Source organism: Nematostella vectensis, chromosome 7 (assembly GCF_932526225.1).
Source record: "Nematostella vectensis chromosome 7, jaNemVect1.1, whole genome shotgun sequence".
Classification (NCBI taxonomy): domain Eukaryota; kingdom Metazoa; phylum Cnidaria; class Anthozoa; order Actiniaria; family Edwardsiidae; genus Nematostella; species Nematostella vectensis.
The window spans coordinates 15912770-15938780 of NC_064040.1; the positions used below are offsets into that span (position 1 = coordinate 15912770).

Below are 26011 nucleotides of genomic sequence, written 5' to 3' on the forward strand. Positions count from 1 at the left end.
GTTTTAAATTATGTTTAAATTAAATGCGGTTACATTCGATGTCATCATATGGATGCACCAACGGCAAAAAATTAAATTAATGCTTCCGCCAAGGCTCGAACTGGGGACCTTCTACGTGTGAGGCAGACGTGATAACCACTACACTACGGAAACTTCACGATTATCTCTCCTATTAAATGCGGTGTCATTTGATGTCATCATATTGTACCCCATCCGCGAAAAAAAAACAAAATGTTTTAAATTATGTTTAAATTAAATGCGGTTACATTAGATGTCATCATATGGATGCACCAACGGCAAAAAATTAAAATAATGCTTCCGCCCAGGCTCGAACTGGGGACCTTCTAAGTGTGAGGCAGACGTGATAACCACTACACTACGGAAACTTCACGATTATCTCCCCTATTAAATGCGGTGTCATTTGACGTCATCATATTGTATCCCATCCGCAAAAAAATATATATATATTTCCGCCCAGGCTCAATAATTAAATGCGGTTACATTCGATGTCATCATATGGATGCACCAACGGCAAAAAATTAAAATAATGTTTCCGCCCAGGCTTGAACTGGGGACCTTCTGCGTTTGAGGCAGACGTGATAACCACTACACTACGGAAACTTCACAATTTTCTCTTCTATTAAATTCGTTTTCATTCGATGTCATCATATCGATGCACCAACGGCAAAAAAAATTAAAAAATGTCACGGCCGGGCTCGAACTTGGGACCTTCTGCGTGTAAAGTAGACGTGATAACCACTACACTACGGAAACTTCACGACTTTCTCCCCTATTAATTGCGGTGTCATTTGACGTCATCATATTGTACCCCATAGGCAAAAAAAAATGTTTCCGCCCAGGCTCGAACTGGGGACCTTCTGCGTGTTAGGCAGACGTGATAACCACTACACTACGGAAACTTCACGATTATCTCTCCTATTAAATGTGGTGTCATTTGATGTCATCATATTGTACCCCTTCCGCAAAAAAATAACAAAATATTTCCTCCCAAGCTCCCTAATTAAATTCGGTTTTATTCGATGTCATCATATGGATGCACCAACGGCAAAAAATTAAAATAATGTTTCCTCCCAGACTCGAACAGGGGACCTTCTGCGTGTGAGGCAGACGTGATAACCACTACACTACGGAAACTTCACGATTATCTCTCCTATTAAATGCAATGTCATTTGATGTCATCATATTGTACCCCATCCACGAAAAAAAAAAAAATGTTTTAAATTATGTTTAAATTAAATGCGGTTACATTCGATGTCATCATATGGATGCACCAACGGCAAAAAATTAAATTAATGCTTCCGCCCAGGCTCGAACTGGGGACCTTCTACGTGTGAGGCAGACGTGATAACCACTACACTACGGAAACTTCACGATTATCTCTCCTATTAAATGCGGTGTCATTTGATGTCATCATATTGTACCCCATCCGCGAAAAAAAAACAAAATGTTTTAAATTATGTTTAAATTAAATGCGGTTACATTAGATGTCATCATATGGATGCACCAACGGCAAAAAATTAAAATAATGCTTCCGCCCAGGCTCGAACTGGGGACCTTCTAAGTGTGAGGCAGACGTGATAACCACTACACTACGGAAACTTCACGATTATCTCCCCTATTAAATGCGGTGTCATTTGATGTCATCATATTGTATCCCATCCGCAAAAAAATATATATATATTTCCGCCCAGGCTCAATAATTAAATGCGGTTACATTCGATGTCATCATATGGATGCACCAACGGCAAAAAATTAATATAATGTTTCCGCCCAGGCTTGAACTGGGGACCTTCTGCGTGTGAGGCAGACGTGATAACCACTACACTACGGAAACTTCACGATTATCTCTCCTATTAAATGCAGTGTCATTTGATGTCATCATATTGTACCCCATCCGCAAAAAAAAAAATAACAAAATGTTCCCGCCCATGCTCGAACTGGGGACCTTCTGCGTGTAAAGCAGACGTGATAACCACTACACTACGGAAACTTCACGACTTTTTCCCCTATTAAATGCGGTGTCATTTGACGTCATCATATTGTACCCCATAGGCAAAAAAAAATGTTTCCGCCCAGGCTCGAACTGGGGACCTTCTGCGTGTTAGGCAGACGTGATAACCACTACACTACGGAAACTTCACGATTATCTCTCCTATTAAATGTGGTGTCATTTGATGTCATCATATTGTACCCCTTCCGCAAAAAAACAACAAAATATTTCCTCCCAAGCTCCCTAATTAAATTCGGTTTTATTCGATGTCATCATATGGATGCACCAACGGCAAAAAATTAAAATAATGTTTCCGCCCAGACTCGAACAGGGGACCTTCTGCGTGTGAGGCAGACGTGATAACCACTACACTACGGAAACTTCACGATTATCTCCCCTATTAAATGCGGTGTCATTCGATGTCATCATATTGTACCCCATAGACAAAAAACAAAAAATAATGTTTCCGCCCAGGCTCGAACTGGGGACCTTCTGCGTGTTAGGCAGACGTGATAACCACTGCACTACGGAAACTTCACGATTTTCTCTCCTATTAAATGCAGTGTCATTTGATGTCATCATATTGTACCCCATCCGCAAAAAAAAATAACAAAACGTTTTCGCCCAGGCTAGAACTGGGGACCTTCTGTGTGTAAAGCAGACGTGAAAACCACTACACTACGGAAACTTCACGATAATCTCTCCTATTAAATGTGGTGTCATTTGATGTCATCATATTCTACCCCTTCCGCAAAAAAAAATAACAAAATATTTCCTCCCAGGCTCCCTAATTAAATTCGGTTTTATTCGATGTCATCATATGGATGCACCAACGGCAAAAAATTAAAATAATGTTTCCGCCCAGGCTCGAACTGGGGACCTTATTCGTGTTAGGCAGACGTGATAACCACTACACTACGGAAACTTCACGATTTTCTCTCCTATTAAATGCGGTGTCATTTGACGTCATCATATTGTTCCCCATAGGCAAAAAAAGAATGTTTCCGCCCACGCTCAAACTGGGGACCTTCTGCGTGTTAGGCAGACGTGATAACCACTACACTACGGAAACTTCACGATTTTCTCTCCTATTACATGCGGTGTCATTTGATGTCATCATATTGTATCCCATCCGCAAAAAATATATATATATTTCCGCCCAGGCTACCTAATTAAATGCGGTTACATTCGGTGTCATCATATGGATGCACCAACGGCAAAAAATTAAAATAATGTTTCCGCCCAGGCTCGAACTGGGGATCTTCTGCGTGTGAGGCAGACGTGATAACCACTACACTACGGAAACTTCACGATTACCTCTCGAACTGGGGACCTTATTCGTGTTAGGCAGACGTGATAACCACTACACTACGGAAACTTCACGATTTTCTCTCCTATTAAATGCGGTGTCATTTGACGTCATCATATTGTTCCCCATAGGCAAAAAAAGAATGTTTCCGCCCACGCTCGAACTGGGGACCTTCTGCGTGTTAGGCAGACGTGATAACCACTACACTACGGAAACTTCACGACTTTTTCCCCTATCAAATGCGGTGTCATTTGACGTCATCATATTGTACCCCATCCGCGAAAAAAAAAAATGTTTTAAATTATGTTTAAATTAAATGCGGTTACATTCGATGTCATCATATGGATGCACCAACGGCAAAAAATTAAAATAATGCTTCCGCCCAGGCTCGAACTGGGGACCTTCTGCGTGTAAGGCAGACGTGATAACCACTACACTACGGAAACTTCACGATTATCTCCAATATTAAATGCGGTGTCATTTGATGTCATCATATTGTATCCCATCCGCAAAAAATATATATATATTTCCGCCCAGGCTACCTAATTAAATGCGGTTACATTCGATGTCATCATATGGATGCACCAACGGCAAAAAATTAAAATAATGTTTCCGCCCAGGCTCGAACTGGGGACCTTCTGCGTGTGAGGCAGACTTGATAACCACTACACTACGGAAACTTCACGATTATCTCTCCTATTAAATGCGGTGTCATTTGATGTCATCATATTGTACCCCATCCGCAAAAAAAAAATAACAAAATGTTTCCGCCCATGCTCGAACTGGGGACCTTCTGCGTGTAAAGCAGACGTGATAACCACTACACTACGGAAACTTCACGACTTTTTCCCCTATTAAATGCGGTGTCATTTGACGTCATCATATTGTACCCCATAGGCAAAAAAAAATGTTTCCGCCCAGGCTCGAACTGGGGACCTTCTGCGTGTTAGGCAGACGTGATAACCACTACACTACGGAAACTTCACAATTATCTCTCCTATTAAATGTGGTGTCATTTGATGTCATCATATTGTACCCCTTCCGCAAAAAAATAACAAAATATTTCCTCCCAAGCTCCCTAATTAAATTCGGTTTTATTCGATGTCATCATATGGATGCACCAACGGCAAAAAATTAAAATAATGTTTACGCCCAGACTCGAACAGGGGACCTTCTGCGTGTGAGGCAGACGTGATAACCACTGCACTACGGAAACTTCACGACTTTCTCCCATATTAAATGCGGTGTCATTTGACTCCATCATATTGTACCCCATAGACAAAAAACAAAAAATAATGTTTCCGCCCAGGCTCGAACTGGGGACCTTCTGCGTGTTAGGCAGACGTGATAACCACTACACTACGGAAACTTCACGCTTTTCTCTCCTATTAAATGCAGTGTCATTTGATGTCATCATATTGTACCCCATCCGCAAAAAAAAATAACAAAACGTTTTCGCCCAGGCTAGAACTGGGGACCTTCTGTGTGTAAAGCAGACGTGAAAACCACTACACTACGGAAACTTCACGATAATCTCTCCTATTACACTGTTAGTTTCAGGGAGTTAGTTTTACTCCACTCAGAGAGTAAAAACAACTCTTTGCGATGGAGTACTTTTAAAGGAGTAATTTGAACTCCTTTATTGGAGTAAAAGCTACTCCACTGAGGAGTAATTTTTTTGTTTACTCCCTTAACGGAGTAAGTTTTACTCTGCTGAGAATTAGTATCGAATGTTTATTAGAAAAAGAGTAATTTTCACTCTTGTTGGTCAAATAATGGAGTAAAAAGTACTCTTTTCTGGGAGTAATTTTAGCAGAGTAAAAGCTACTCCAACTATCTGAAGTGAAAAGAGTTATTTTTACTCCAGATGGTCAAGAAATGGAGTAAAAAAGTACTCCTTTTAGGGGGTAGGTTTTGAAGAGTAAAAACTACTCCAGCCATCTCGTGTTGAAAGAGTAGTTTTTACTCCAGCTGTATCTTTTTAGAGCAGTAACAAACCACTCCAAATATATAAAATAAAGAGAGTTGTTTTTTTACTCTGAATTAGCTGAATTTAAGAAGGAAAACGATAGTCTTTATTATATAAGACAAAAGATAAAAATAATAATTTATCGTATTTATTGGTATTGAGACAAAAAACTCTACCCTGTGCCTAGGAGTTTCCTAAGATTTCCTAAGTTCGATCAAAACAACAAAATATAATTAAACTTCCTAAAAATTCCTAGGATTCCCTAGTATAAGCAGTAGACCAGAAAATTGAAATAATTTGGATAAGAAAATCTTAGGAAGAAGATTTGAAGTTCTAAAATTTAGGAACTCTTAGGAAATTCTTAGGAAATCCTAAAAGAACATTTTCAATACAAGAACAGGCCTCGCCATACTTGCATACATTGTCAGCTATACTACAACAATAAGAAATGTAATCAAAGACAGGCTTGGACTCGAACATGAGTTTTATGTGGTGTACTTTCAAAATTCGCTCAGAATAATTAGTACTGCATTTAAAAGAAAGATAGGTAGGGTGATAATTGTATAAAATTCTTAGATCCGATTTGAACATTATAAAATAATATATATTGTTTCTAATAGAAATGCTACTTGAGATTATAAAAAAAAAGAAGTCCCGCTTTGCAGATAGAAGACGGCTCACCAGGGCCCGTAAAACCAAAATGTACCGGGCGTCCCTCGCTTTAGTGGCCGAGAGGGGCTTGGGCCCAAGGCGCAAAATCATAACGGTCGAACGAAACCATTATCATAACCTCCAAACAGATAGCCGTTTATTCTCGTCTTTTCTACGCGTAATCCACCTTTTTTGAGGATTTGATGGCAGAACATGGATTGAAGTTAAAGGTTAGTGTGTAATGGGCTTTATAATGTGATAGGTTCAATACTAAATGTGATTTTTGCGACCAACTTCAGCATCAAATCATCGTTCGTGAGCGGATTTCTCGAACTAGACTGATATGTTTTGTGATTCTTTGTTATCTTCCAAAGCAATACTACCTTTTTATGTGTTTCTTTTATTATCTTCGCAGGACATTATGATAGAGATAGTAAAATGTGCTCGAGTTGAAAGCCAGAAAAGAAAGAAGTTTGAGGTATAAGGAATGTATCAATGCGTAAATCGCAAGAAACGAATAAAAACTTTGTAAACTTAAGTTATTCACTAATCACTGTACTTACATCTAAAGCGCCTATGCTTTATAAACTGTTACTTGAAGCACAAAATTGAATAACTTAGCTTAGTAAAAACCTAGTAATCAGTCTTGCACCTAAAATTTGTCCAGATATTTATTTTGAATATCTAATGTTACTGTAGTTGGTTTTTGTCCGTATATTTTGATCACAGTAAACCCTGCATATGAAGAACCTAGTTATCTTTTCAAGCTAGCCTACCAGGTTCAAATTTAAATGGTGCATATAGAGGCATTAGGCTTCTAGCTTCTTATCTGAATATACAAAGATGGAGGAGGAGGCAGTTCTTTTGGAAAACCGTAATGACGCCAAAAAGGGTAATGTTCAAAAGCTGTTAAAGTTGTTATAGAAAAATAATATTGTGTTATGTTTGTTTCAGCTTTGTTATGTTGGGACACTTGTTAGTGATTTTGTCCTGGATACCTTATGTCAAATGACTATTATTTTTCAAACATTTTTTCAACTTATATTTTTGTTATTTTTTTAAACTGAATTGTTTAATTAAATGATTTGTCAAATTCATAATAACGTCTTTTCCTTGGTGTTTCTAAATTACTCTACTTTCTCCAGTATTAACCCCTGAAGCAGTTGGAGTTTAAACGGCCATTTTGTAAAAACAGGGGGGAGGGTGTTGAAATCATCCCTTTAGTTACCCAATTAGTAGGGGGAAATAACAAAATAGGGAGTAAAAATTGACTCCCATTTTGAGGGTGAATTGTACTCTTTTAATGGAGTAACTCTAAGCAACCTAGTGAATTACTCCACTTAGCTACCCCCTAAAGTGGGTAAAATCTACTCCCTGAGAGAGTAGGAAAAAAAAGGAGTAAAAAATAACTCCATTTTGAGGGTAAATTGTACTCCTTTAATGGAGTAATAGCAAGCAACCTAGTAAATCACTTCCTTTAGTTACTCCCCTACAGGGGTAAAATCTACTCCCTTGAGGGAGTAGAAAAAAGGGAGTAAAAAATTACTCCAGAAAGGGAGTCATTTTGTACCTCGTTTTTTTACTCCCTTTTTGGAGTTGAAACTACTCTCTGAAACTAACAGTGTAAATGTGGTGTCATTTGATGTCATCATATTGTACCCCTTCCGCAAAAAAAAATAACAAAATATTTCCTCCCAGGCTCCCTAATTAAATTCGGTTTTATTCGATGTCATCATATGGATGCACCAACGGCAAAAAATTAAAATAATGTTTCCGCCCAGGCTCGAACTGGGGACCTTCTGCGTGTGAGGCAGACTTGATAACCACTACACTACGGAAACTTCACGAATATCTCTCCTATTAAATGCGGTGTCATTTGATGTCATCATATTGTACCCCATCCGCAAAAAAAAAATAACAAAATGTTTCCGCCCATGCTCGAACTGGGGACCTTCTGCGTGTAAAGCAGACGTGATAACCACTACACTACGGAAACTTCACGACTTTTTCCCCTATTAAATGCGGTGTCATTTGACGTCATCATTTTGTACCCCATAGGCAAAAAAAAATGTTTCCGCCCAGGCTCGAACTGGGGACCTTCTGCGTGTTAGGCAGACGTGATAACCACTACACTACGGAAACTTCACGATTATCTCTCCTATTAAATGTGGTGTCATTTGATGTCATCATATTGTACCCCTTCCGCAAAAAAATAACAAAATATTTCCTCCCAAGCTCCCTAATTAAATGCGGTTGCATTCGATGTCATCATATGGATGCACCAAGGGCAAAAAATTAAAATAATGTTTCCTCCCAGACTCGAACAGGGGACCTTCTGCGTGTGAGGCAGACGTGATAACCACTGCACTACGGAAACTTCACGACTTTCTCCCATATTAAATGCGGTGTCATTTGACGTCATCATATTGTACCCCATAGACAAAAAACAAAAAATAATGTTTCCGCCCAGGCTCGAACTGGGGACCTTCTGCGTGTTAGGCAGACGTGATAACCACTACACTACGGAAACTTCACGATTTTCTCTCCTATTAAATGCAGTGTCATTTGATGTCATCATATTGTACCCCATCCGCAAAAAAAAATAACAAAACGTTTTCGCCCAGGCTAGAACTGGGGACCTTCTGTGTGTAAAGCAGACGTGAAAACCATGCCACTACACTACGGAAACTTCACGATAATCTCTCCTATTAAATGTGGTGTCATTTGATGTCATCATATTGTACCCCTTCCGCAAAAAAAAATAACAAAATATTTCCTCCCAGGCTCCCTAATTAAATTCGGTTTTATTCGATGTCATCATATGGATGCACCAACGGCAAAAAATTAAAATAATGTTTCCGCCCAGGCTCGAACTGGGGACCTTCTGTGTGTAAAGCAGACGTGATAACCACTACACTACGGAAACTTCACGATTACCTCTCCTATTAAATGCGGTGTCATTTGATGTCATCATATTGTACCCCATCCGCAAAAACAATAATAAAATGTTTCCACCCAGGCTCGAACTGGGGACCTTCTGTGTGTAAAGCAGACGTGATAACCACTACACTACGGAAACTTCACGATTTTCTCTCCTATTAAATGCGGTGTCATTTGATGTCATCATATTGTACAACAACCGCAAAAAAATATATATATTTCCGCCCAGGGTCCCTAATTAAATGCGGTTACATTCGGTGTCATCATATGGATGCACCAACGGCAATAAATTAAAATAATGTTTCCGCCCAGGCTCGAACTGGGGATCTTCTGCGTGTGAGGCAGACGTGATAACCACTACACTACGGAAACTTCACGATTACCTCTCCTATTAAATGCGGTGTCATTTGATGTCATCATATTGTACCCCATCCGCAAAAAAAATATATATATTTCCGCCCAGGCTCCCTAATTAAATGCGGTTACATTCGATGTCATCATATGGATGCACCAACGGCAAAAAATTAAAATAATGTTTCCGCCCAGGCTCGAACTGGGGACCTTCTGCGTGTAAAGCAGACGTGATAACAACTACACTACGGAAACTTCACGATTACCTCTCCTATTAAATGCGGTGTCATTTGATGTCATCATATTGTACACCATCCGCAAAAAAATATATATATTTCCGCCCAGGCTCCCTAATTAAATGCGTTTACATTCGATGTCATCATATTGATGCACCAACGGCAAAAAATTAAATTAATATTTCCGCCCAGGCTCGAACTGGGGACCTTTTGCGTGTGAGGCAGACGTGATAACCACTACACTACGGAAACTTCACGATTACCTCTCCTATTAAATGCGGTGTCATTTGATGTCATCATATTGTACCCCATCCGCAAAAAAAAAAAATATTTCCGCCCAGGCTCCCAAATTAAATGCGGTTACATTCGATGTCATCATATTGATGCACCAACGGCAAAAAATTAAATTAATATTTCCGCCCAGGCTCGAACTGGGGACCTTTTGCGTGTGAGGCAGACGTGATAACCACTACACTACGGAAACTTCACGATTTTCTCTCCTATTAAATGCGGTGTCATTTGATGTCATCATATTGTACCCCATCCGCAAAAAAAATAATAAAATGTTTCCGCCCAGGCTCGAACTGGGGACCTTCTGCGTGTTAGGAAGACATGATAACCACTACACTACGGAAACTTCACGATTATCTCTCCTATTAAATGTGGTGTCATTTGATGTCATCATATCGATGCACCAACGGCAAAAAAAAATTAAAAAATGTCACGGCGGGGCTAGAACTTGGGACCTTCTGCGTGTAAAGCAGACGTGATAAACACTACACTACGGAAACTTCACGACTTTCTCCCGTATTAATTGCGGTGTCATTTGACGTCATCATATTGTACCCCATAGGCAAAAAAAAATTGGTTTCCGCCCAAGAACGAACTGGGGACCTTCTGCGTGTTAGGCAGACGTGATAACCACTACACTACGGAAACTTCACGATTATCTCTCCTATTAAATGTGGTGTCATTTCATGTCATCATATTGTACCCCATCCGCAAAAAAAATAACAAAATGTTTTAAATTATGTTTAAATTAAATGCGGTTACATTCGATGTCATCATATGGATGCACCAACGGCAAAAAATTAAAATAATCTTTCCGCCGAGGCTCGAACTGGGGACCTTCTGCGTGTGAGGCAGACGTGATAACCACTACACTACGGAAACTTCACGATTATCTCTCCTATTAAATGCGGTGTCATTTGATGTCATCATATTGTACCCCATCCGCAAAAAAAAATAACAAAATGTTTCCGCCCAGGCTAGAACTGGGGACCTTCTGCGTGTAAAGCAGACGTGATAACCACTACACTACGGAAACTTCACGATTTTCTCTCCTATTAAATGCGGTGTCATTTGATGTCATCATATTGTACAACAACCGCAAAAAAATATATATCTTTCCGCCCAGGGTCCCTAATTAAATGCGGTTACATTCGGTGTCATCATATGGATGCACCAACGGCAAAAAATTAAAATAATGTTTCCGCCCAGGCTCGAACTGGGGATCTTCTGCGTGTGAGGCAGACGTGATAACCACTACACTACGGAAACTTCACGATTACCTCTCCTATTAAATGCGGTGTCATTTGATGTCATCATATTGTACCCCATCCGCAAAAAAAAAATATATATTTCCGCCCAGGCTCCCTAATTAAATGCGGTTACATTCGATGTCATCATATGGATGCACCAACGGCAAAAAATTAAAATAATGTTTCCGCCCAGGCTCGAACTGGGGACCTTCTGCGTGTAAAGCAGACGTGATAACAACTACACTACGGAAACTTCACGATTACCTCTCCTATTAAATGCGGTGTCATTTGATGTCATCATATTGTACCCCATCCGCAAAAAAAAAATATATATTTTCGCCCAGGCTCCCTAATTAAATGCGGTTACATTCGATGTCATCATATGGATGCACCAACGGCAAAAAATTAAAATAATGTTTCCGCCCAGGCTCGAACTGGGGACCTTCTGCGTGTAAAGCAGACGTGATAACAACTACACTACGGAAACTTCACGATTACCTCTCCTATTAAATGCGGTGTCATTTGATGTCATCATATTGTACACCATCCGCAAAAAAATATATATATTTCCGCCCAGGCTCCCTAATTAAATGCGTTTACATTCGATGTCATCATATGGATGCACCAACGGCAAAAAATTAAATTAATATTTCCGCCCAGGCTCGAACTGGGGACCTTTTGCGTGTGAGGCAGACGTGATAACCACTACACTACGGAAACTTCACGATTACCTCTCCTATTAAATGCGGTGTCATTTGATGTCATCATATTGTACCCCATCCGCAAAAAAAAAAAATATTTACGCCCAGGCTCCCAAATTAAATGCAGTTACATTCGATGTCATCATATGGATGCACCAACGGCAAAAAATTAAAATAATGTTTCCGCCCAGGCTCGAACTGGGGACCTTTTGCGTGTGAGGCAGACGTGATAACCACTACACTACGGAAACTTCACGACTTTCTCCCCTATTAAATGCGGTGTCATTTGACGTCATCATATTGTTCCCCATAGGCAAAAAAAGAATGTTTCCGCCCACGCTCGAACTGGGGACCTTCTGCGTGTTAGGCAGACGTGATAACCACTACACTACGGAAACTTCACGATTATCTCTAATATTAAATGCGGTGTCATTTGACGTAATCATATTGTACCCCATAGGCAAAAAACAAAAAATAATGTTTCCGCCCAGGCTCGAACTGGGGACCTTCTGCGTGTTAGGCAGACGTGATAACCACTACACTACGGAAACTTCACGACTTTCTCCCCTATTAAATGCAGTGTCATTTGATGTCATCATATTATACCCCATCCGCAAAAAAAAATAACAAAATGTTTCCGCCCAGGCTAGAACTGGGGACCTTCTGCGTGTAAAGCAGACGTGATAACCACTACACTACGGAAACTTCACGATTTTCTCTCCTATTAAATGCGGTGTCATTTGATGTCATCATATTGTACCCCATCCGCAAAAAAAAAATATATATTTCCGCCCAGGCTCCCTAATTAAATGCGGTTACATTCGATGTCATCATATGGATGCACCAACGGCAAAAAATTAAAATAATGTTTCCGCCCAGGCTCGAACTGGGGACCTTCTGCGTGTAAAGCAGACGTGATAACAACTACACTACGGAAACTTCACGATTACCTCTCCTATTAAATGCGGTGTCATTTGATGTCATCATATTGTACACCATCCGCAAAAAAATATATATATTTCCGCCCAGGCTCCCTAATTAAATGCGTTTACATTCGATGTCATCATATGGATGCACCAACGGCAAAAAATTAAATTAATATTTCCGCGCAGGCTCGAACTGGGGACCTTTTGCATGTGAGGCAGACGTGATAACCACTACACTACGGAAACTTCACGATTTTCTCTCCTATTAAATGCAGTGTCATTTGATGTCATCATATTATACCCCATCCGCAAAAAAAAATAACAAAATGTTTCCGCCCAGGCTAGAACTGGGGACCTTCTGCGTGTAAAGCAGACGTGATAACCACTACACTACGGAAACTTCACGATTTTCTCTCCTATTAAATGCGGTGTCATTTGATGTCATCATATTGTACCCCATCCGCAAAAAAAATAATAAAATGTTTCCGCCCAGGCTAGAACTGGGGACATTCTGCGTGTTAGGCAGACATGATAACCACTACACTACGGAAACTTCACGATTATCTCTCCTATTAAATGTGGTGTCATTTGATGTCATCATATCGATGCACCAACGGCAAAAAAAATTAAAAAATGTCCCGGCGGGGCTCGAACTTGGGACCTTCTGCGTGTAAAGCAGACATGATAAACACTACACTACGGAAACTTCACGACTTTCTCCCGTATTAATTGCGGTGTCATTTGACGTCATCATATTTTACCCCATAGGCAAAAAAAAAAAATTGGTTTCCGCCCAAGCACGAACTGGGGACCTTCTGCGTGTTAGGCAGACGTGATAACCACTACACTACGGAAACTTCACGATTATCTCTCCTATTAAATGTGGTGTCATTTCATGTCATCATATTGTACCCCATCCGCAAAAAAATAACAAAATGTTTTAAATTATGTTTAAATTAAATGCGGTTACATTCGATGTCATCATATGGATGCACCAACGGCAAAAAATTAAAATAATCTTTCCGCCCAGGCTCGAACTGGGGACCTTCTGCGTGTAAAGCAGACGTAATAACCACTACACTACGGAAACTTCACGATTTTCTCTCCTATTAAATGCGGTGTCATTTGATGTCATCATATTGTACCCCATCCGAAAAAAAAATAATAAAATGTTTCCGCCCAGGCACGAACTGGGGACCTTCTTCGTGTTAGGCAGACGTGATAACCACTACACTACGGAAACTTCACGATTATCTCTCCTATTAAATGCGGTGTCATTTGACGTCATCATATTGTACCCCATAGGCAAAAAAAAATAATGTTTCCGCCAAGGCTCGAACAGGGGACCTTTTGCGTGTGAGACAGACGTGATAACCACTACACTACATGAACTTCACGATTTTCTCTCCTATTAAATGCGGTGTCATTTGACGTCATCATATTGTACCCCATAGGCAAAAAAAAAAAAATAATGTTTCCGCCCAGGCTCGAACTGGGGACCTTCTGCGTGTTAGGCAGACGTGATAACCACTACACTACGGAAACTTCACGATTTTCTCTCCTATTAAATGCAGTGTCATTTGATGTCATCATATTATACCCCATCCGCAAAAAAAAATAATAAAATGTTTCCTCCCAGGCTCGAACTGGGGACCTTCTGCGTGTAAAGCAGACGTGATAACCACTACACTACGGAAACTTCACGATTTTCTCTCCTATTAAATGCGGTGTCATTTGATGTCATCATATTGTACCCCATCCGCAAAAAAAAAAAATATATATTTCCGCCCAGGCTCCCTAATTAAATGCGGTTACATTCGATGTCATCATATGGATGCACCAACGGCAAAAAATTAAAATAATGTTTCCGCCCAGGCTCGAACTGGGGACCTTCTGCGTGTAAAGCAGACGTGATAACAACTACACTACGGAAACTTCACGATTACCTCTCCTATTAAATGCGGTGTCATTTGATGTCATCATATTGTACACCATCCGCAAAAAAATATATATATTTCCGCCCAGGCTCCCTAATTAAATGCGTTTACATTCGATGTCATAAAATGGATGCACCAACGGCAAAAAATTAAATTAATATTTCCGCGCAGGCTCGAACTGGGGACCTTTTGCATGTGAGGCAGACGTGATAACCACTACACTACGGAAACTTCACGATTACCTCTCCTATTAAATGCGGTGTCATTTGATGTCATTATATTGTACCCCATCCGCAAAAAAAAAAAAATATTTCCGCCCAGGCTCCCAAATTAAATGCGGTTACATTCGATGTCATCATATGGATGCACCAACGGCAAAAAATTAAAATAATGTTTCCGCCCAGGCTCGAACAGGGGACCTTCTGCGTGTGAGGCAGACGTGATAAACACTACACTACGGAAACTTCACGACTTTCTCCCCTATTAAATGCGGTGTCATTTGACGTCATCATATTGTTCCCCATAGGCAAAAAAAGAATGTTTCCGCCCACGCTCGAACTAGGTAGCTTCTGCGTGTTAGGCATACGTGATAACCACTACACTACGGAAACTTCACGATTATCTCTAATATTAAATGCGGTGTCATTTGACGTAATCATATTGTACCCCATAGGCAAAAAACAAAAAATAATGTTTCCGCCCAGGCTCGAACTGGGGACCTTCTGCGTGTTAGGCAGACGTGATAACCACTACACTACGGAAACTTCACGATTTTCTCTCCTATTAAATGCAGTGTCATTTGATGTCATCATATTATACCCCATCCGCAAAAAAAAATAACAAAATGTTTCCGCCCAGGCTAGAACTGGGGACCTTCTGCGTGTAAAGCAGACGTGATAACCACTACACTACGGAAACTTCACGATTTTCTCTCCTATTAAATGCGGTGTCATTTGATGTCATCATATTGTACCCCATCCGCAAAAAAAATAATAATAAAATGTTTCCGCCCAGGCTAGAACTGGGGACATTCTGCGTGTTAGGCAGACATGATAACCACTACACTACGGAAACTTCACGATTATCTCTCCTATTAAATGTGGTGTCATTTGATGTCATCATATCGATGCACCAACGGCAAAAAAAATTAAAAAATGTCCCGGCGGGGCTCGAACTTGGGACCTTCTGCGTGTAAAGCAGACATGATAAACACTACACTACGGAAACTTCACGACTTTCTCCCGTATTAATTGCGGTGTCATTTGACGTCATCATATTTTACCCCATAGGCAAAAAAAAAAAATTGGTTTCCGCCCAAGCACGAACTGGGGACCTTCTGCGTGTTAGGCAGACGTGATAACCACTACACTACGGAAACTTCACGATTATCTCTCCTATTAAATGTGGTGTCATTTCATGTCATCATATTGTACCCCATCCGCAAAAAAATAACAAAATGTTTTAAATTATGTTTAAATTAAATGCGGTTACATTCGATGTCATCATATGGATGCACCAACGGCAAAAAATTAAAATAATCTTTCCGCCCAGGCTCGAACTGGGGACCTTCTGCGTGTAAAGCAGACGTAATAACCACTACACTACGGAAACTTCACGATTTTCTCTCCTATTAAATGCGGTGTCATTTGATGTCATCATATTGTACCCCATCCGAAAAAAAAATAATAAAATGTTTCCGCCCAGGCACGAACTGGGGACCTTCTTCGTGTTAGGCAGACGTGATAACCACTACACTACGGAAACTTCACGATTATCTCTCCTATTAAATGCGGTGTCATTTGACGTCATCATATTGTACCCCATAGGCAAAAAAAAATAATGTTTCCGCCAAGGCTCGAACAGGGGACCTTTTGCGTGTGAGACAGACGTGATAACCACTACACTACATGAACTTCACGATTTTCTCTCCTATTAAATGCGGTGTCATTTGACGTCATCATATTGTACCCCATAGGCAAAAAAAAAAATAATGTTTCCGCCCAGGCTAGAACTGGGGACCTTCTGCGTGTAAAGCAGACGTGATAAACACTACACTACCGGAACTTCACGATTATCTCTCCTATTAAATGCGGTGTCATTTGATGTCATCATATTGTACCCTATCCATAAAAAAAAAAATAATAAAATGTTTCCTCCCAGGCTCGAACTGGGGACCTTCTGCGTGTGAGGCAGACGTGATAACCACTACACTACGGAAACTTCACGATTATCTCTCCTATTAAATGCGGTGTCATTTGACGTCATCATATTGTACCCCATCCGCAAAAAAAAAAATAATGTTTCCGCCCAGGCTCGAATTGGGGACCTTCTGCGTGTTAGGCAGACGTGATAACCACTACACTACGGACACTTCACGATTTTCTCTCCTATTAAATGCAGTGTCATTTGATGTCATCATCTTGTACCCCATCCGCAAAAAAAAAATAACAAAACGTTTCCGCCCAGGCTCGAAAATTTGACCTTCTGTGTGTAAAGCAGACGTGATAACCACTACACTACGGAAACTTCACGATTATCTCTCCTATTAAATGCGGTGTCATTTGATGTCATCATATTGTACCCCATCCGCAAAAAATATATATATATATTCCCGCCCAGGCTCCCTAATTAAATGCGGTTGCATTCGATGTCATCATATGGATGCACCAACGGCAAAAAATTAAAATAATGTTTCCGCCCAGGCTCGAACTGGGGACCTTCTGCGTGTTAGGCAGACGTGATAACCACTACACTACGGACACTTCACGACTTTTTCCCCTATTAAATGCGGTGTCATTTGACGTCATCATATTGTACCCCATAGGCAAAAAAAAATGTTTCCGCCCAGGCTCGAACTGGGGACCTTCTGCGTGTTAGGCAGACGTGATAACCACTACACTACGAAACTTCACGATTATCTCTCCTATTAAATGTGGTGTCATTTGATGTCATCATATTGTACCCCTTCCGCAAAAAAATAACAAAATATTTCCTCCCAAGCTCCCTAATTAAATTCGGCTTTATTCGATGTCATCATATGGATGCACCAACGGCAAAAAATTAAAATAATGTTTCCGCCCAGACTCAAACAGGGGACCTTCTGCGTGTGAGGCAGACGTGATAACCACTACACTACGGAAACTTCACGATTATCTCTCCTATTAAATGCGGTGTCATTTGATGTCATCATGTTGTACCCCATCCGCGAAAAAAAAACAAAATGTTTTAAATTATGTTTAAATTAAATGCGGTTACATTCGATGTCATCATATGGATGCACCAACGGCAAAAAATTAAAATAATGTTTCCGCCCAGGCTCGAACTGTGTACCTTCTGCGTGTGAGGCAGACGTGATAACCACTACACTACGGAAACTTCACGATTATCTCCCCTATTAAATGCTGTGTCATTTGATGTCATCATATTGTATCCCATCCGCAAAAAAATATATATATATTTCCGCCCAGGCTACCTAATTAAATGCGGTTACATTCGATGTCATCATATGGATGCACCAACGGCAAAAAAATAACAAAATGCTTCCGCCCAGGCTCGAACTGGGGACCTTCTGCGTGTGAGGCAGACGTGATAACCACTACACTACGGAAACTTCACGATTTTCTCCCCTATTAAATTCGTTTTCAATCGATGTCATCATATCGATGCACCAACGGCAAAAAATTAAAATAATGTTTCCGCCCAGGCTCGAACTGGGGACCTTCTGCGTGTGAGGCAGACGTGATAACCACTACACTACGGAAACTTCACGATTATCTCTCCTATTAAATGCGGTGTCATTTGATGTCATCATATTGTACAACATCCGCAAAAAAAAAAATGTTTTAAATTATGTTTAAATTAAATGCGGTTACATTCGATGTCATCATATGGATGCACCAACGGCAAAAAATTAAAATAATGTTTCCGCCCAGGCTCGAACTGGGGACCTTCTGCGTGTGAGGCAGACGTGATAACCACTACACTACGGAAACTTCACGATTATCTCTCCTATTAAATGCGGTGTCATTTGATGTCATCATATTGTACAACATCCGCAAAAAAAAAAAAATGTTTTAAATTATGTTTAAAATAAATGCGGTTACATTCGATGTCATCATATGGATGCATCAACGGCAAAAAATAAAAATAATGTTTCCGCCCAGGCTAGAACTGGGGACCTTCTGCGTGTGAGGCAGACGTAATAACCACTACACTACGGAAACTTCACGATTTTCTCTCCTATTAAATGCGCTGTCATTTGATGTCATCATATCGATGCACCAACGGCAAAAAATTTTAATAATGTTTCCGCCCAGGTTCGAACTGTGGACCTTCTGCGTGTAAAGCAGACGTGATAACCACTACACTACGGAAACTTCACGATTTTCTCCCCTATTAAATTCGTTTTCAATCGATGTCATCATATCGATGCACCAACGGCAAAAAATTAAAATAATGTTTCCGCCCAGGCTAGAACTGGGGACCTTCTGCGTGTGAGGCAGACGTGATAACCACTACACTACGGAAACTTCACGATTATCTCTCCTATTAAATGCGGTGTCATTTGATGTCATCATATTGTACCCCATCCGCAAAAAAAAAATATATATATATATTCCCGCCCAGGCTCCCTAATTAAATGCGGTTGCATTCGATGTCATCATATGGATGCACCAACGGCAAAAAATTAAAATAATGTTTCCGCCCAGGCTGAAACTGGGGACCTTCTGCGTGTGATGCAGACGTGATAACCACTACACTACGGAAACTTCACGACTTTCACCCCTATTAAATGCGGTGTCATTTGATGTCATCATATTGTACCCCATACGCCAAAAAAAAATAACAAAATGTTTCCGCCCAGGCTCGAACTGGTGACATTCTGCGTGTTAGGCAGACGTGATAACCACTACACTACGGAAACATCACAATTTTCTCTCCTATTAAATTCGTTTTCATTCGATGTCATCATATCGATGCACCAACGGCAAAAAAAATTTAATAATGTTTCCGCCCAGGTTCGAACTGTGGACCTTCTGCGTGTAAAGCAGACGTGATAACCACTACACTACGGAAACTTCACGATTTTCTCCCCTATTAAATGCAGTGTCATTTGATGTCATCATATTGTACCCAATCCGCAAAAAAAAATAACAAAATGTTTCCGCCCAGGCTCGAACTGGGGACCTTCTGCGTGTAAAGCAGACGTGATAACCACTACACTACGGAAACTTCACGATTATCTCTCCTATTAAATGCGGTGTCATTTGATGTGATCATATTGTACCCCATCCGCAAAAAAAATATAAAAAAATGTTTCCTCCCAGCCTCGAACTGGAGACCTTCTGCGTGTAAAGCAGACGTGATAACCACTGCACTACGGAAACTTCACGATTTTCTCTCCTATTAAATGCGGTGTCATTTGATGTCATCATATTGTACCCCATCCGCTAAAAAAATAATAAAATGTTTCCGCCCAGGCTCGAACTGGGGACCTTCTGCGTGTTAGGCAGACGTGATAACCACTACACTACGGAAACTTCACAATTTTCTCTCCTATTAAATTCGTTTTCATTCGATGTCATTATATCGATGCACCAACGGCAAAAAATTTTAATAATGTTTCCGCCCAGGTTCGAACTGTGGACATTCTTCGTGTAAAGCAGACGTGATAACCACTACACTACGGAAACTTCACGATTTTCTCCCCTATTAAATTCGTTTTCAATCGATGTCATCATATCGATGCACCAACGGCAAAATATTAAAATAATGTTTCCGCCCAGGCTCGAACTGGGGACCTTCTGCGTGTGAGGCAGACGTGATAACCACTACACTACGGAAACTTCACGATTATCTCTCCTATTAAATGCGGTGTCATTTGATGTCATCATATTGTACAACATCCGCAAAAAAAGAAAATGTTTTAAATTATGTTTAAATTAAATGCGGTTACATTCGATGTCATCATATGGATGCACCAACGGCAAAAAATTAAAATAATGTTTCCGCCCTGGCTCGAACAGGGGACCTTCTGCGTGTGAGGCAGACGTGATAACCACTACACTACGGAAACTTCACGATTATCTCTCCTATTAAATGCGGTGTCATTTGATGTCATCATATTGTTCCCCATCCGCAAAAAAAAAATAACAAAACGTTTCCGCCCAGGCTCGAAAAGGGGACCTTCTGTGTGTAAAGCAGACGTGATAACCACTACACTACGGAAACTTCACGATTATCTCTCCTATTAAATGCGGTGTCATTTGATGTCATCATATTGTACCCCATCCGCAAAAAATATATATATATATTCCCGCCCAGGCTCCCTAATTAAATGCGGTTACATTCGATGTCATCATATGGATGCACCAACGGCAAAAAATTAAAATAATGTTTCCGCCCAGGCTCGAACAGGGGACCTTCTGCGTGTGAGGCAGACGTGATAACCACTACACTACGGAAACTTCACGATTATCTCTCCTATTAAATGCGGTGTCATTTGATGTCATCATATTGTACCCCATCCGCAAAAACAATAATAAAATGTTTCCGCCCAGGCTCGAACTGGGGACCTTTTGCGTGTTAGGCAGACGTGATAACCACTACACTACGGAAACTTCACAATTTTCTCTCCTATTAAATTCGTTTTCATTCGATGTCATCATATCGATGCACCAACGGCAAAAACATTTAAAAAATGTCCCGGCGGGGCTCGAACTTGGGACCTTCTGCGTGTGAAGCAAACTTGATAAAAACTACACTTCAGAAACTTCACGATTAACTCTCCTATAGATGCGATTTTATTCGATGTCATCATATGGATTCACAAACGGCAAAAAAATTAAAATAATGTTTCCGCCCAGGCTAGAACTGGGGACCTTCTGCGTGTAAAGCAGACGTGATAACCACTACACTACGGAAACTTCGCAACTATCTCTCCTATTAAATGTGGTGTCATTTGATGTCATCATGTTGTACCCCATCCGCGAAAAAAAAAATATTTCCGCCCAGGCTCGAACCTGGGACCTTCTGTGTGAAAAGCAGACGTGATAACCACTACACTACGGAAACTTCACGATTATCTCTCCTATTAAATGCGGTGTCATTTGATGTCATCATATTGTACCCCATCCGCAAAAATATATATACATATATTCCCGCCCAGGCTCCCTAATTAAATGCGGTTGCATTCGATGTCATCATATGGATGCACCAACGGCAAAAAATTAAAATTATGTTTCCGCCCAGGCTCGAACTGGGGACCTTCTGCGTGTGAGGCAGACGTGATAACCACTACACTACTGAAACTTCACGATTATCTCTCCTATTAAATGCGGTGTCATTTGATGTCATCATATTGTACCCCATCCGCAAAAAAAAAAAAATAAAATGTTTCCGCCCAGGCTCGAACTTGGGACCTTCTGCGTGTAAAGCAGACGTGATAATCACTACACTAAGGAAACTTCACGACTTTCTCCCCTATTAATTGCGGTGTCATTTGACGTCATCATATTGTACCCCATAGGCAAAAAAAAAAATGTTTCCGCCCAGGCACGAACTTGTGACCTTCTGCGTGTTAGGCAGACGTGATAACCACTACACTACGGAAACTTCACTATTTTTTTCTCCTATTAAATTCGTTTTCATTCGATGTCATCATATCGATGCACCAACGGCAAAAAAATTTAAAAAATGTCCTGGCGGGGCTCGAACTTGGGACCTTCTGCGTGTAAAGCAGACGTGATAAACACTACACTCCGGAACCTTCACGACTTTCTCCCCTATTAATTGCGGTGTCAATTGACGTCATCATAATGTACCCCATAGGCAAAAAAAAAAAAATGTTTCCGCCCAGGCACGAACTGGGGACCTTCTGCGTGTTAGGCAGACGTGATAACCACTACACTACGGAAACTTCTTATTATCTCTCCTATTAAATGCGGTGTCATTTTATGTCATCATATTGTACAACATCCGCAAAAAAAAAAATGTTTTAAATTATGTTTAAATTAAATGCGGTTACATTCGATGTCATCATATGGATGCACCAACGGCAAAAAATTAAAATAATGTTTCCGCCCTGGCACGAACAGGGGACCTTCTGAGTGTGAGGCAGACGTGATAACCACTACACTACGGAAACTTCACGATTATCTCTCCTATTAAATGCGGTGTCATTTGATGTCATCATATTGTACCCCATCCGCAAAAAAAAAAAAATAACAAAACGTTTCCGCCCAGGCTCGAAAAGGGGACCTTCTGTGTGTAAAGCAGACGTGATAACCACTACACTACGGAAACTTCACGATTATCTCTCCTATTAAATGCGGTGTCATTTGATGTCATCATATTGTACCCCATCCGCAAAAAATATATATATATATATTCCCGCTCCGGCTCCCTAATTAAATGCGGTTACATTCGATTTCATCATATGGATGCACCAACGGCAAAAAATTAAAATAATGTTTCCACCCAGGCTCGAACAGGGGACCTTCTGCGTGTGAGGCAGACGTGATAACCACTACACTACGGAAACTTCACGATTATCTCTCCTATTAAATGCGGTGTCATTTGATGTCATCATATTGTACCCCATCCGCAAAAACAATAATAAAATGTTTCCGCCCAGGCTCGAACTGGGGACCTTTTGCGTGTTAGGCAGACGTGATAACCACTACACTACGGAAACTTCACTATTTTCTCTCCTATTAAATTCGTTTTCATTCGATGTCATCATATCGATGCACCAACGGCAAAAAAATTTAAAAAAAGTCCTGGCGGGGCTCGAAATTGGGACCTTATGCGTGTAAAGCAGACGTGATAAACACTACACTCCGGAACCTTCACGACTTTCTCCCCTATTAATTGCGGTGTCAATTGACGTCATCATAATGTACCCCATAGGCAAAAAAAAAAAATGTTTCCGCCCAGGCACGAACTGGGGACCTTCTGCGTGTTAGGCAGACGTGATAACCACTACACTACGGAAACTTCTTATTATCTCTCCTATTAAATGTGGTGTCATTTGATGTCATCATATTGTACCCCTTCCGCAAAAAAAAAATAACAAAATATTTCCTCCCAAGCTCCCTAATTAAATTCGGTTTTATTCGATGTCATCATATGGATGCACCAACGGCAAAAAAATAAAATAATATTTCGGCCCAGGCTCGAACTGGGGACCTTCTGCGTGTAAAGCAGACGTGATAACCACTACACTACGGAAACTTCACGATTAGCTCTCCTATTAAATGTGGTGTCATTTGATGTCATCATATTGTACCCCTCACGCAAAAAAAAAATATATATATATATTTCGGCCCTGGCTCCCTAATTAAATGCGGTTACATTCGATGTCATCATATGGATGCACCAACGGCAAAAAAGGCTCGAACTGGGGACCTTCTGCGTGTTAGGCAGACGTGATAACCACTACACTACGGACACTTCACGATTTTCTCTCCTATTAAATTGAATGTCATTTGATGTCATCATTCTGTACCCCATACGCAAAAAAAAAATAACAAAACGTTTCCGCCCAGGCTCGAAAAGGGGACCTTCTGTGTGTAAAGCAGACGTGATAACCACTACACTACGGAAACTTCACGATTATCTCTCCTATTAAATGCGGTGTCATTTGATGTCATCATATTGTAACCCATCCGCAAAAAAAAATATATATATATTCCCGCCCAGGCTCCCTAATTAAATGCGGTTGCATTCGATGTCATCATATGGATGCACCAACGGCAAAAAATTAAAATAATGTTTCCGCCCAGGCTCGAACAGGGGACCTTCTGCGTGTGAGGCAGACGTGATAACCACTACACTACGGAAACTTCACGACTATCTCTCCTATTAAATGCGGTGTCATTTGATGTCATCATATTGTACCCCATCCGCAAAAAAAATATAACAAAATGTTTCCTCCCAGCCTCGAACTGGGGACCTTCTGCGTGTAAAGCAGACGTGATAATCACTGCACTACGGAAACTTCACGATTTTCTCTCCTATTAAATGCGGTGTCATTTGATGTCATCATATTGTACCCCATCCGCAAAAAAAATAATAAAATGTTTCCGCCCAGGCTAGAACTGGGGACATTCTGCGTGTTAGGCAGACATGATAACCACTACACTACGGAAACTTCACGATTATCTCTCCTATTAAATGTGGTGTCATTTGATGTCATCATATCGATGCACCAACGGCAAAAAAAATTAAAAAATGTCCCGGCAGGGCTCGAACTTGGGACCTTCTGCGTGTAAAGCAGACATGATAAACACTACACTACGGAAACTTAACGACTTTCTCCCGTATTAATTGCGGTGTCATTTGACGTCATCATATTTTACCCCATAGGCAAAAAAAAAAAATTGGTTTCCGCCCAAGCACGAACTGGGGACCTTCTGCGTGTTAGGCAGACGTGATAACCACTACACTACGGAAACTTCACGATTATCTCTCCTATTAAATGTGGTGTCATTTCATGTCATCATATTGTACCCCATCCGCAAAAAAATAACAAAATGTTTTAAATTATGTTTAAATTAAATGCGGTTACATTCGATGTCATCATATGGATGCACCAACGGCAAAAAATTAAAATAATCTTTCCGCCCAGGCTCGAACTGGGGACCTTCTGCGTGTAAAGCAGACGTAATAACCACTACACTACGGAAACTTCACGATTTTCTCTCCTATTAAATGCGGTGTCATTTGATGTCATCATATTGTACCCCATCCGAAAAAAAAATAATAAAATGTTTCCGCCCAGGCACGAACTGGGGACCTTCTTCGTGTTAGGCAGACGTGATAACCACTACACTACGGAAACTTCACGATTATCTCTCCTATTAAATGCGGTGTCATTTGACGTCATCATATTGTACCCCATAGGCAAAAAAAAAATAATGTTTCCGCCAAGGCTCGAACAGGGGACCTTTTGCGTGTGAGACAGACGTGATAACCACTACACTACATGAACTTCACGATTTTCTCTCCTATTAAATGCGGTGTCATTTGACGTCATCATATTGTACCCCATAGGCAAAAAAAAAAAATAATGTTTCCGCCCAGGCTCGAACTGGGGACCTTCTGCGTGTTAGGCAGACGTGATAACCACTACACTACGGAAACTTCACGATTTTCTCTCCTATTAAATGCAGTGTCATTTGATGTCATCATATTATACCCCATCCGCAAAAAAAAATAATAAAATGTTTCCTCCCAGGCTCGAACTGGGGACCTTCTGCGTGTAAAGCAGACGTGATAACAACTACACTACGGAAACTTCACGATTACCTCTCCTATTAAATGCGGTGTCATTTGATGTCATCATATTGTACACCATCCGCAAAAAAATATATATATTTCCGCCCAGGCTCCCTAATTAAATGCGTTTACATTCGATGTCATCATATGGATGCACCA

At 40.6% G+C, this 26011-nt stretch overlaps 1 long non-coding RNA gene and 101 other non-coding genes across 102 annotated transcripts; 1 reads left to right on the top strand and 101 right to left on the bottom strand.

Annotated features, from left to right (window-relative positions):
- Positions 1–80: 80 nt before the first annotated feature.
- Positions 81–153, bottom strand: Trnav-cac. Its single transcript has one exon. It is a non-coding gene; the product is annotated as a tRNA-Val (tRNA).
- A 160-nt stretch (positions 154–313) lies between these two features.
- Trnav-cac lies at positions 314–386 on the bottom strand. The gene has a single exon. It is a non-coding gene; the product is annotated as a tRNA-Val (tRNA).
- Positions 387–548: 162 nt separating this feature from the next.
- Trnal-caa lies at positions 549–621 on the bottom strand. Its single transcript has one exon. It is a non-coding gene; the product is annotated as a tRNA-Leu (tRNA).
- A 226-nt stretch (positions 622–847) lies between these two features.
- Positions 848–920, bottom strand: Trnav-aac. The gene has a single exon. It is a non-coding gene; the product is annotated as a tRNA-Val (tRNA).
- Positions 921–1082: 162 nt separating this feature from the next.
- Positions 1083–1155, bottom strand: Trnav-cac. Its single transcript has one exon. It is a non-coding gene; the product is annotated as a tRNA-Val (tRNA).
- A 159-nt stretch (positions 1156–1314) lies between these two features.
- On the bottom strand, positions 1315–1387 carry Trnav-cac. Its single transcript has one exon. It is a non-coding gene; the product is annotated as a tRNA-Val (tRNA).
- A 160-nt stretch (positions 1388–1547) lies between these two features.
- Positions 1548–1620, bottom strand: Trnav-cac. Its single transcript has one exon. It is a non-coding gene; the product is annotated as a tRNA-Val (tRNA).
- Positions 1621–1782: 162 nt separating this feature from the next.
- On the bottom strand, positions 1783–1855 carry Trnav-cac. Its single transcript has one exon. It is a non-coding gene; the product is annotated as a tRNA-Val (tRNA).
- An 83-nt stretch (positions 1856–1938) lies between these two features.
- Trnav-uac lies at positions 1939–2011 on the bottom strand. The gene has a single exon. It is a non-coding gene; the product is annotated as a tRNA-Val (tRNA).
- A 73-nt stretch (positions 2012–2084) lies between these two features.
- On the bottom strand, positions 2085–2157 carry Trnav-aac. The gene has a single exon. It is a non-coding gene; the product is annotated as a tRNA-Val (tRNA).
- A 162-nt stretch (positions 2158–2319) lies between these two features.
- Positions 2320–2392, bottom strand: Trnav-cac. The gene has a single exon. It is a non-coding gene; the product is annotated as a tRNA-Val (tRNA).
- An 80-nt stretch (positions 2393–2472) lies between these two features.
- Trnav-aac lies at positions 2473–2545 on the bottom strand. Its single transcript has one exon. It is a non-coding gene; the product is annotated as a tRNA-Val (tRNA).
- A 318-nt stretch (positions 2546–2863) lies between these two features.
- Positions 2864–2936, bottom strand: Trnav-aac. The gene has a single exon. It is a non-coding gene; the product is annotated as a tRNA-Val (tRNA).
- A 74-nt stretch (positions 2937–3010) lies between these two features.
- On the bottom strand, positions 3011–3083 carry Trnav-aac. The gene has a single exon. It is a non-coding gene; the product is annotated as a tRNA-Val (tRNA).
- A 161-nt stretch (positions 3084–3244) lies between these two features.
- Positions 3245–3317, bottom strand: Trnav-cac. The gene has a single exon. It is a non-coding gene; the product is annotated as a tRNA-Val (tRNA).
- Positions 3318–3463: 146 nt separating this feature from the next.
- Positions 3464–3536, bottom strand: Trnav-aac. Its single transcript has one exon. It is a non-coding gene; the product is annotated as a tRNA-Val (tRNA).
- Positions 3537–3693: 157 nt separating this feature from the next.
- Positions 3694–3766, bottom strand: Trnav-uac. Its single transcript has one exon. It is a non-coding gene; the product is annotated as a tRNA-Val (tRNA).
- A 161-nt stretch (positions 3767–3927) lies between these two features.
- Positions 3928–4000, bottom strand: Trnav-cac. The gene has a single exon. It is a non-coding gene; the product is annotated as a tRNA-Val (tRNA).
- An 82-nt stretch (positions 4001–4082) lies between these two features.
- Positions 4083–4155, bottom strand: Trnav-uac. Its single transcript has one exon. It is a non-coding gene; the product is annotated as a tRNA-Val (tRNA).
- Positions 4156–4228: 73 nt separating this feature from the next.
- Positions 4229–4301, bottom strand: Trnav-aac. The gene has a single exon. It is a non-coding gene; the product is annotated as a tRNA-Val (tRNA).
- A 162-nt stretch (positions 4302–4463) lies between these two features.
- On the bottom strand, positions 4464–4536 carry Trnav-cac. The gene has a single exon. It is a non-coding gene; the product is annotated as a tRNA-Val (tRNA).
- Positions 4537–4616: 80 nt separating this feature from the next.
- Positions 4617–4689, bottom strand: Trnav-aac. Its single transcript has one exon. It is a non-coding gene; the product is annotated as a tRNA-Val (tRNA).
- A 252-nt stretch (positions 4690–4941) lies between these two features.
- Positions 4942–6863, top strand: LOC125568388. Its single transcript, XR_007312322.1, has 2 exons — positions 4942–6170; positions 6356–6863. It is a non-coding gene; the product is annotated as an uncharacterized LOC125568388 (long non-coding RNA).
- Positions 6864–7708: 845 nt separating this feature from the next.
- Positions 7709–7781, bottom strand: Trnav-cac. The gene has a single exon. It is a non-coding gene; the product is annotated as a tRNA-Val (tRNA).
- An 82-nt stretch (positions 7782–7863) lies between these two features.
- Positions 7864–7936, bottom strand: Trnav-uac. The gene has a single exon. It is a non-coding gene; the product is annotated as a tRNA-Val (tRNA).
- A 73-nt stretch (positions 7937–8009) lies between these two features.
- Positions 8010–8082, bottom strand: Trnav-aac. Its single transcript has one exon. It is a non-coding gene; the product is annotated as a tRNA-Val (tRNA).
- A 162-nt stretch (positions 8083–8244) lies between these two features.
- Positions 8245–8317, bottom strand: Trnav-cac. Its single transcript has one exon. It is a non-coding gene; the product is annotated as a tRNA-Val (tRNA).
- Positions 8318–8397: 80 nt separating this feature from the next.
- Positions 8398–8470, bottom strand: Trnav-aac. Its single transcript has one exon. It is a non-coding gene; the product is annotated as a tRNA-Val (tRNA).
- Positions 8471–8793: 323 nt separating this feature from the next.
- On the bottom strand, positions 8794–8866 carry Trnav-uac. Its single transcript has one exon. It is a non-coding gene; the product is annotated as a tRNA-Val (tRNA).
- An 80-nt stretch (positions 8867–8946) lies between these two features.
- Positions 8947–9019, bottom strand: Trnav-uac. The gene has a single exon. It is a non-coding gene; the product is annotated as a tRNA-Val (tRNA).
- Positions 9020–9179: 160 nt separating this feature from the next.
- Trnav-cac lies at positions 9180–9252 on the bottom strand. Its single transcript has one exon. It is a non-coding gene; the product is annotated as a tRNA-Val (tRNA).
- Positions 9253–9413: 161 nt separating this feature from the next.
- On the bottom strand, positions 9414–9486 carry Trnav-uac. Its single transcript has one exon. It is a non-coding gene; the product is annotated as a tRNA-Val (tRNA).
- A 160-nt stretch (positions 9487–9646) lies between these two features.
- Trnav-cac lies at positions 9647–9719 on the bottom strand. Its single transcript has one exon. It is a non-coding gene; the product is annotated as a tRNA-Val (tRNA).
- A 159-nt stretch (positions 9720–9878) lies between these two features.
- Positions 9879–9951, bottom strand: Trnav-cac. Its single transcript has one exon. It is a non-coding gene; the product is annotated as a tRNA-Val (tRNA).
- An 80-nt stretch (positions 9952–10031) lies between these two features.
- On the bottom strand, positions 10032–10104 carry Trnav-aac. Its single transcript has one exon. It is a non-coding gene; the product is annotated as a tRNA-Val (tRNA).
- A 229-nt stretch (positions 10105–10333) lies between these two features.
- Trnav-aac lies at positions 10334–10406 on the bottom strand. The gene has a single exon. It is a non-coding gene; the product is annotated as a tRNA-Val (tRNA).
- A 161-nt stretch (positions 10407–10567) lies between these two features.
- Trnav-cac lies at positions 10568–10640 on the bottom strand. The gene has a single exon. It is a non-coding gene; the product is annotated as a tRNA-Val (tRNA).
- Positions 10641–10721: 81 nt separating this feature from the next.
- On the bottom strand, positions 10722–10794 carry Trnav-uac. The gene has a single exon. It is a non-coding gene; the product is annotated as a tRNA-Val (tRNA).
- A 160-nt stretch (positions 10795–10954) lies between these two features.
- Trnav-cac lies at positions 10955–11027 on the bottom strand. Its single transcript has one exon. It is a non-coding gene; the product is annotated as a tRNA-Val (tRNA).
- A 161-nt stretch (positions 11028–11188) lies between these two features.
- Trnav-uac lies at positions 11189–11261 on the bottom strand. The gene has a single exon. It is a non-coding gene; the product is annotated as a tRNA-Val (tRNA).
- A 161-nt stretch (positions 11262–11422) lies between these two features.
- On the bottom strand, positions 11423–11495 carry Trnav-uac. The gene has a single exon. It is a non-coding gene; the product is annotated as a tRNA-Val (tRNA).
- A 160-nt stretch (positions 11496–11655) lies between these two features.
- Trnav-cac lies at positions 11656–11728 on the bottom strand. Its single transcript has one exon. It is a non-coding gene; the product is annotated as a tRNA-Val (tRNA).
- A 159-nt stretch (positions 11729–11887) lies between these two features.
- On the bottom strand, positions 11888–11960 carry Trnav-cac. The gene has a single exon. It is a non-coding gene; the product is annotated as a tRNA-Val (tRNA).
- Positions 11961–12034: 74 nt separating this feature from the next.
- Positions 12035–12107, bottom strand: Trnav-aac. Its single transcript has one exon. It is a non-coding gene; the product is annotated as a tRNA-Val (tRNA).
- Positions 12108–12187: 80 nt separating this feature from the next.
- On the bottom strand, positions 12188–12260 carry Trnav-aac. Its single transcript has one exon. It is a non-coding gene; the product is annotated as a tRNA-Val (tRNA).
- An 81-nt stretch (positions 12261–12341) lies between these two features.
- Trnav-uac lies at positions 12342–12414 on the bottom strand. Its single transcript has one exon. It is a non-coding gene; the product is annotated as a tRNA-Val (tRNA).
- Positions 12415–12575: 161 nt separating this feature from the next.
- On the bottom strand, positions 12576–12648 carry Trnav-uac. The gene has a single exon. It is a non-coding gene; the product is annotated as a tRNA-Val (tRNA).
- Positions 12649–12808: 160 nt separating this feature from the next.
- Trnav-cac lies at positions 12809–12881 on the bottom strand. The gene has a single exon. It is a non-coding gene; the product is annotated as a tRNA-Val (tRNA).
- Positions 12882–12962: 81 nt separating this feature from the next.
- Trnav-uac lies at positions 12963–13035 on the bottom strand. The gene has a single exon. It is a non-coding gene; the product is annotated as a tRNA-Val (tRNA).
- An 80-nt stretch (positions 13036–13115) lies between these two features.
- Trnav-aac lies at positions 13116–13188 on the bottom strand. The gene has a single exon. It is a non-coding gene; the product is annotated as a tRNA-Val (tRNA).
- A 231-nt stretch (positions 13189–13419) lies between these two features.
- Trnav-aac lies at positions 13420–13492 on the bottom strand. The gene has a single exon. It is a non-coding gene; the product is annotated as a tRNA-Val (tRNA).
- Positions 13493–13652: 160 nt separating this feature from the next.
- On the bottom strand, positions 13653–13725 carry Trnav-uac. Its single transcript has one exon. It is a non-coding gene; the product is annotated as a tRNA-Val (tRNA).
- An 80-nt stretch (positions 13726–13805) lies between these two features.
- Positions 13806–13878, bottom strand: Trnav-aac. Its single transcript has one exon. It is a non-coding gene; the product is annotated as a tRNA-Val (tRNA).
- A 229-nt stretch (positions 13879–14107) lies between these two features.
- On the bottom strand, positions 14108–14180 carry Trnav-aac. The gene has a single exon. It is a non-coding gene; the product is annotated as a tRNA-Val (tRNA).
- Positions 14181–14261: 81 nt separating this feature from the next.
- Trnav-uac lies at positions 14262–14334 on the bottom strand. The gene has a single exon. It is a non-coding gene; the product is annotated as a tRNA-Val (tRNA).
- Positions 14335–14497: 163 nt separating this feature from the next.
- Positions 14498–14570, bottom strand: Trnav-uac. Its single transcript has one exon. It is a non-coding gene; the product is annotated as a tRNA-Val (tRNA).
- A 160-nt stretch (positions 14571–14730) lies between these two features.
- Positions 14731–14803, bottom strand: Trnav-cac. The gene has a single exon. It is a non-coding gene; the product is annotated as a tRNA-Val (tRNA).
- A 160-nt stretch (positions 14804–14963) lies between these two features.
- Trnav-cac lies at positions 14964–15036 on the bottom strand. The gene has a single exon. It is a non-coding gene; the product is annotated as a tRNA-Val (tRNA).
- Positions 15037–15263: 227 nt separating this feature from the next.
- Trnav-aac lies at positions 15264–15336 on the bottom strand. Its single transcript has one exon. It is a non-coding gene; the product is annotated as a tRNA-Val (tRNA).
- An 81-nt stretch (positions 15337–15417) lies between these two features.
- Trnav-uac lies at positions 15418–15490 on the bottom strand. Its single transcript has one exon. It is a non-coding gene; the product is annotated as a tRNA-Val (tRNA).
- An 83-nt stretch (positions 15491–15573) lies between these two features.
- On the bottom strand, positions 15574–15646 carry Trnav-aac. The gene has a single exon. It is a non-coding gene; the product is annotated as a tRNA-Val (tRNA).
- A 231-nt stretch (positions 15647–15877) lies between these two features.
- Trnav-aac lies at positions 15878–15950 on the bottom strand. The gene has a single exon. It is a non-coding gene; the product is annotated as a tRNA-Val (tRNA).
- A 160-nt stretch (positions 15951–16110) lies between these two features.
- On the bottom strand, positions 16111–16183 carry Trnav-uac. Its single transcript has one exon. It is a non-coding gene; the product is annotated as a tRNA-Val (tRNA).
- Positions 16184–16263: 80 nt separating this feature from the next.
- Trnav-aac lies at positions 16264–16336 on the bottom strand. Its single transcript has one exon. It is a non-coding gene; the product is annotated as a tRNA-Val (tRNA).
- A 383-nt stretch (positions 16337–16719) lies between these two features.
- Trnav-cac lies at positions 16720–16792 on the bottom strand. The gene has a single exon. It is a non-coding gene; the product is annotated as a tRNA-Val (tRNA).
- A 78-nt stretch (positions 16793–16870) lies between these two features.
- Trnav-aac lies at positions 16871–16943 on the bottom strand. Its single transcript has one exon. It is a non-coding gene; the product is annotated as a tRNA-Val (tRNA).
- Positions 16944–17261: 318 nt separating this feature from the next.
- On the bottom strand, positions 17262–17334 carry Trnav-aac. The gene has a single exon. It is a non-coding gene; the product is annotated as a tRNA-Val (tRNA).
- Positions 17335–17407: 73 nt separating this feature from the next.
- Trnav-aac lies at positions 17408–17479 on the bottom strand. The gene has a single exon. It is a non-coding gene; the product is annotated as a tRNA-Val (tRNA).
- A 162-nt stretch (positions 17480–17641) lies between these two features.
- Positions 17642–17714, bottom strand: Trnav-cac. The gene has a single exon. It is a non-coding gene; the product is annotated as a tRNA-Val (tRNA).
- A 160-nt stretch (positions 17715–17874) lies between these two features.
- Trnav-cac lies at positions 17875–17947 on the bottom strand. The gene has a single exon. It is a non-coding gene; the product is annotated as a tRNA-Val (tRNA).
- Positions 17948–18109: 162 nt separating this feature from the next.
- Trnav-cac lies at positions 18110–18182 on the bottom strand. The gene has a single exon. It is a non-coding gene; the product is annotated as a tRNA-Val (tRNA).
- Positions 18183–18262: 80 nt separating this feature from the next.
- On the bottom strand, positions 18263–18335 carry Trnav-cac. Its single transcript has one exon. It is a non-coding gene; the product is annotated as a tRNA-Val (tRNA).
- Positions 18336–18491: 156 nt separating this feature from the next.
- Positions 18492–18564, bottom strand: Trnav-cac. The gene has a single exon. It is a non-coding gene; the product is annotated as a tRNA-Val (tRNA).
- Positions 18565–18722: 158 nt separating this feature from the next.
- On the bottom strand, positions 18723–18795 carry Trnav-cac. The gene has a single exon. It is a non-coding gene; the product is annotated as a tRNA-Val (tRNA).
- An 80-nt stretch (positions 18796–18875) lies between these two features.
- Positions 18876–18948, bottom strand: Trnav-uac. Its single transcript has one exon. It is a non-coding gene; the product is annotated as a tRNA-Val (tRNA).
- Positions 18949–19028: 80 nt separating this feature from the next.
- Trnav-cac lies at positions 19029–19101 on the bottom strand. Its single transcript has one exon. It is a non-coding gene; the product is annotated as a tRNA-Val (tRNA).
- A 167-nt stretch (positions 19102–19268) lies between these two features.
- Trnav-cac lies at positions 19269–19341 on the bottom strand. Its single transcript has one exon. It is a non-coding gene; the product is annotated as a tRNA-Val (tRNA).
- Positions 19342–19423: 82 nt separating this feature from the next.
- Positions 19424–19496, bottom strand: Trnav-aac. The gene has a single exon. It is a non-coding gene; the product is annotated as a tRNA-Val (tRNA).
- An 81-nt stretch (positions 19497–19577) lies between these two features.
- Positions 19578–19650, bottom strand: Trnav-uac. Its single transcript has one exon. It is a non-coding gene; the product is annotated as a tRNA-Val (tRNA).
- Positions 19651–19731: 81 nt separating this feature from the next.
- On the bottom strand, positions 19732–19804 carry Trnav-uac. The gene has a single exon. It is a non-coding gene; the product is annotated as a tRNA-Val (tRNA).
- A 235-nt stretch (positions 19805–20039) lies between these two features.
- Trnav-aac lies at positions 20040–20112 on the bottom strand. The gene has a single exon. It is a non-coding gene; the product is annotated as a tRNA-Val (tRNA).
- Positions 20113–20192: 80 nt separating this feature from the next.
- Positions 20193–20265, bottom strand: Trnav-uac. The gene has a single exon. It is a non-coding gene; the product is annotated as a tRNA-Val (tRNA).
- An 80-nt stretch (positions 20266–20345) lies between these two features.
- On the bottom strand, positions 20346–20418 carry Trnav-cac. The gene has a single exon. It is a non-coding gene; the product is annotated as a tRNA-Val (tRNA).
- Positions 20419–20575: 157 nt separating this feature from the next.
- On the bottom strand, positions 20576–20648 carry Trnav-cac. Its single transcript has one exon. It is a non-coding gene; the product is annotated as a tRNA-Val (tRNA).
- A 318-nt stretch (positions 20649–20966) lies between these two features.
- On the bottom strand, positions 20967–21039 carry Trnav-cac. Its single transcript has one exon. It is a non-coding gene; the product is annotated as a tRNA-Val (tRNA).
- An 80-nt stretch (positions 21040–21119) lies between these two features.
- On the bottom strand, positions 21120–21192 carry Trnav-aac. The gene has a single exon. It is a non-coding gene; the product is annotated as a tRNA-Val (tRNA).
- Positions 21193–21425: 233 nt separating this feature from the next.
- Trnav-gac lies at positions 21426–21498 on the bottom strand. Its single transcript has one exon. It is a non-coding gene; the product is annotated as a tRNA-Val (tRNA).
- A 312-nt stretch (positions 21499–21810) lies between these two features.
- Positions 21811–21883, bottom strand: Trnav-cac. Its single transcript has one exon. It is a non-coding gene; the product is annotated as a tRNA-Val (tRNA).
- A 230-nt stretch (positions 21884–22113) lies between these two features.
- Trnav-aac lies at positions 22114–22186 on the bottom strand. Its single transcript has one exon. It is a non-coding gene; the product is annotated as a tRNA-Val (tRNA).
- A 231-nt stretch (positions 22187–22417) lies between these two features.
- On the bottom strand, positions 22418–22490 carry Trnav-aac. Its single transcript has one exon. It is a non-coding gene; the product is annotated as a tRNA-Val (tRNA).
- Positions 22491–22645: 155 nt separating this feature from the next.
- On the bottom strand, positions 22646–22718 carry Trnav-cac. The gene has a single exon. It is a non-coding gene; the product is annotated as a tRNA-Val (tRNA).
- Positions 22719–23041: 323 nt separating this feature from the next.
- Trnav-cac lies at positions 23042–23114 on the bottom strand. Its single transcript has one exon. It is a non-coding gene; the product is annotated as a tRNA-Val (tRNA).
- An 80-nt stretch (positions 23115–23194) lies between these two features.
- On the bottom strand, positions 23195–23267 carry Trnav-aac. Its single transcript has one exon. It is a non-coding gene; the product is annotated as a tRNA-Val (tRNA).
- Positions 23268–23496: 229 nt separating this feature from the next.
- On the bottom strand, positions 23497–23569 carry Trnav-aac. The gene has a single exon. It is a non-coding gene; the product is annotated as a tRNA-Val (tRNA).
- Positions 23570–23733: 164 nt separating this feature from the next.
- Positions 23734–23806, bottom strand: Trnav-uac. The gene has a single exon. It is a non-coding gene; the product is annotated as a tRNA-Val (tRNA).
- Positions 23807–24344: 538 nt separating this feature from the next.
- Positions 24345–24417, bottom strand: Trnav-cac. Its single transcript has one exon. It is a non-coding gene; the product is annotated as a tRNA-Val (tRNA).
- Positions 24418–24652: 235 nt separating this feature from the next.
- Positions 24653–24725, bottom strand: Trnav-aac. Its single transcript has one exon. It is a non-coding gene; the product is annotated as a tRNA-Val (tRNA).
- A 231-nt stretch (positions 24726–24956) lies between these two features.
- Positions 24957–25029, bottom strand: Trnav-aac. Its single transcript has one exon. It is a non-coding gene; the product is annotated as a tRNA-Val (tRNA).
- Positions 25030–25189: 160 nt separating this feature from the next.
- Trnav-uac lies at positions 25190–25262 on the bottom strand. Its single transcript has one exon. It is a non-coding gene; the product is annotated as a tRNA-Val (tRNA).
- Positions 25263–25342: 80 nt separating this feature from the next.
- On the bottom strand, positions 25343–25415 carry Trnav-aac. The gene has a single exon. It is a non-coding gene; the product is annotated as a tRNA-Val (tRNA).
- A 229-nt stretch (positions 25416–25644) lies between these two features.
- Trnav-aac lies at positions 25645–25717 on the bottom strand. The gene has a single exon. It is a non-coding gene; the product is annotated as a tRNA-Val (tRNA).
- An 81-nt stretch (positions 25718–25798) lies between these two features.
- Positions 25799–25871, bottom strand: Trnav-uac. The gene has a single exon. It is a non-coding gene; the product is annotated as a tRNA-Val (tRNA).
- Positions 25872–26011: the final 140 nt, after the last annotated feature.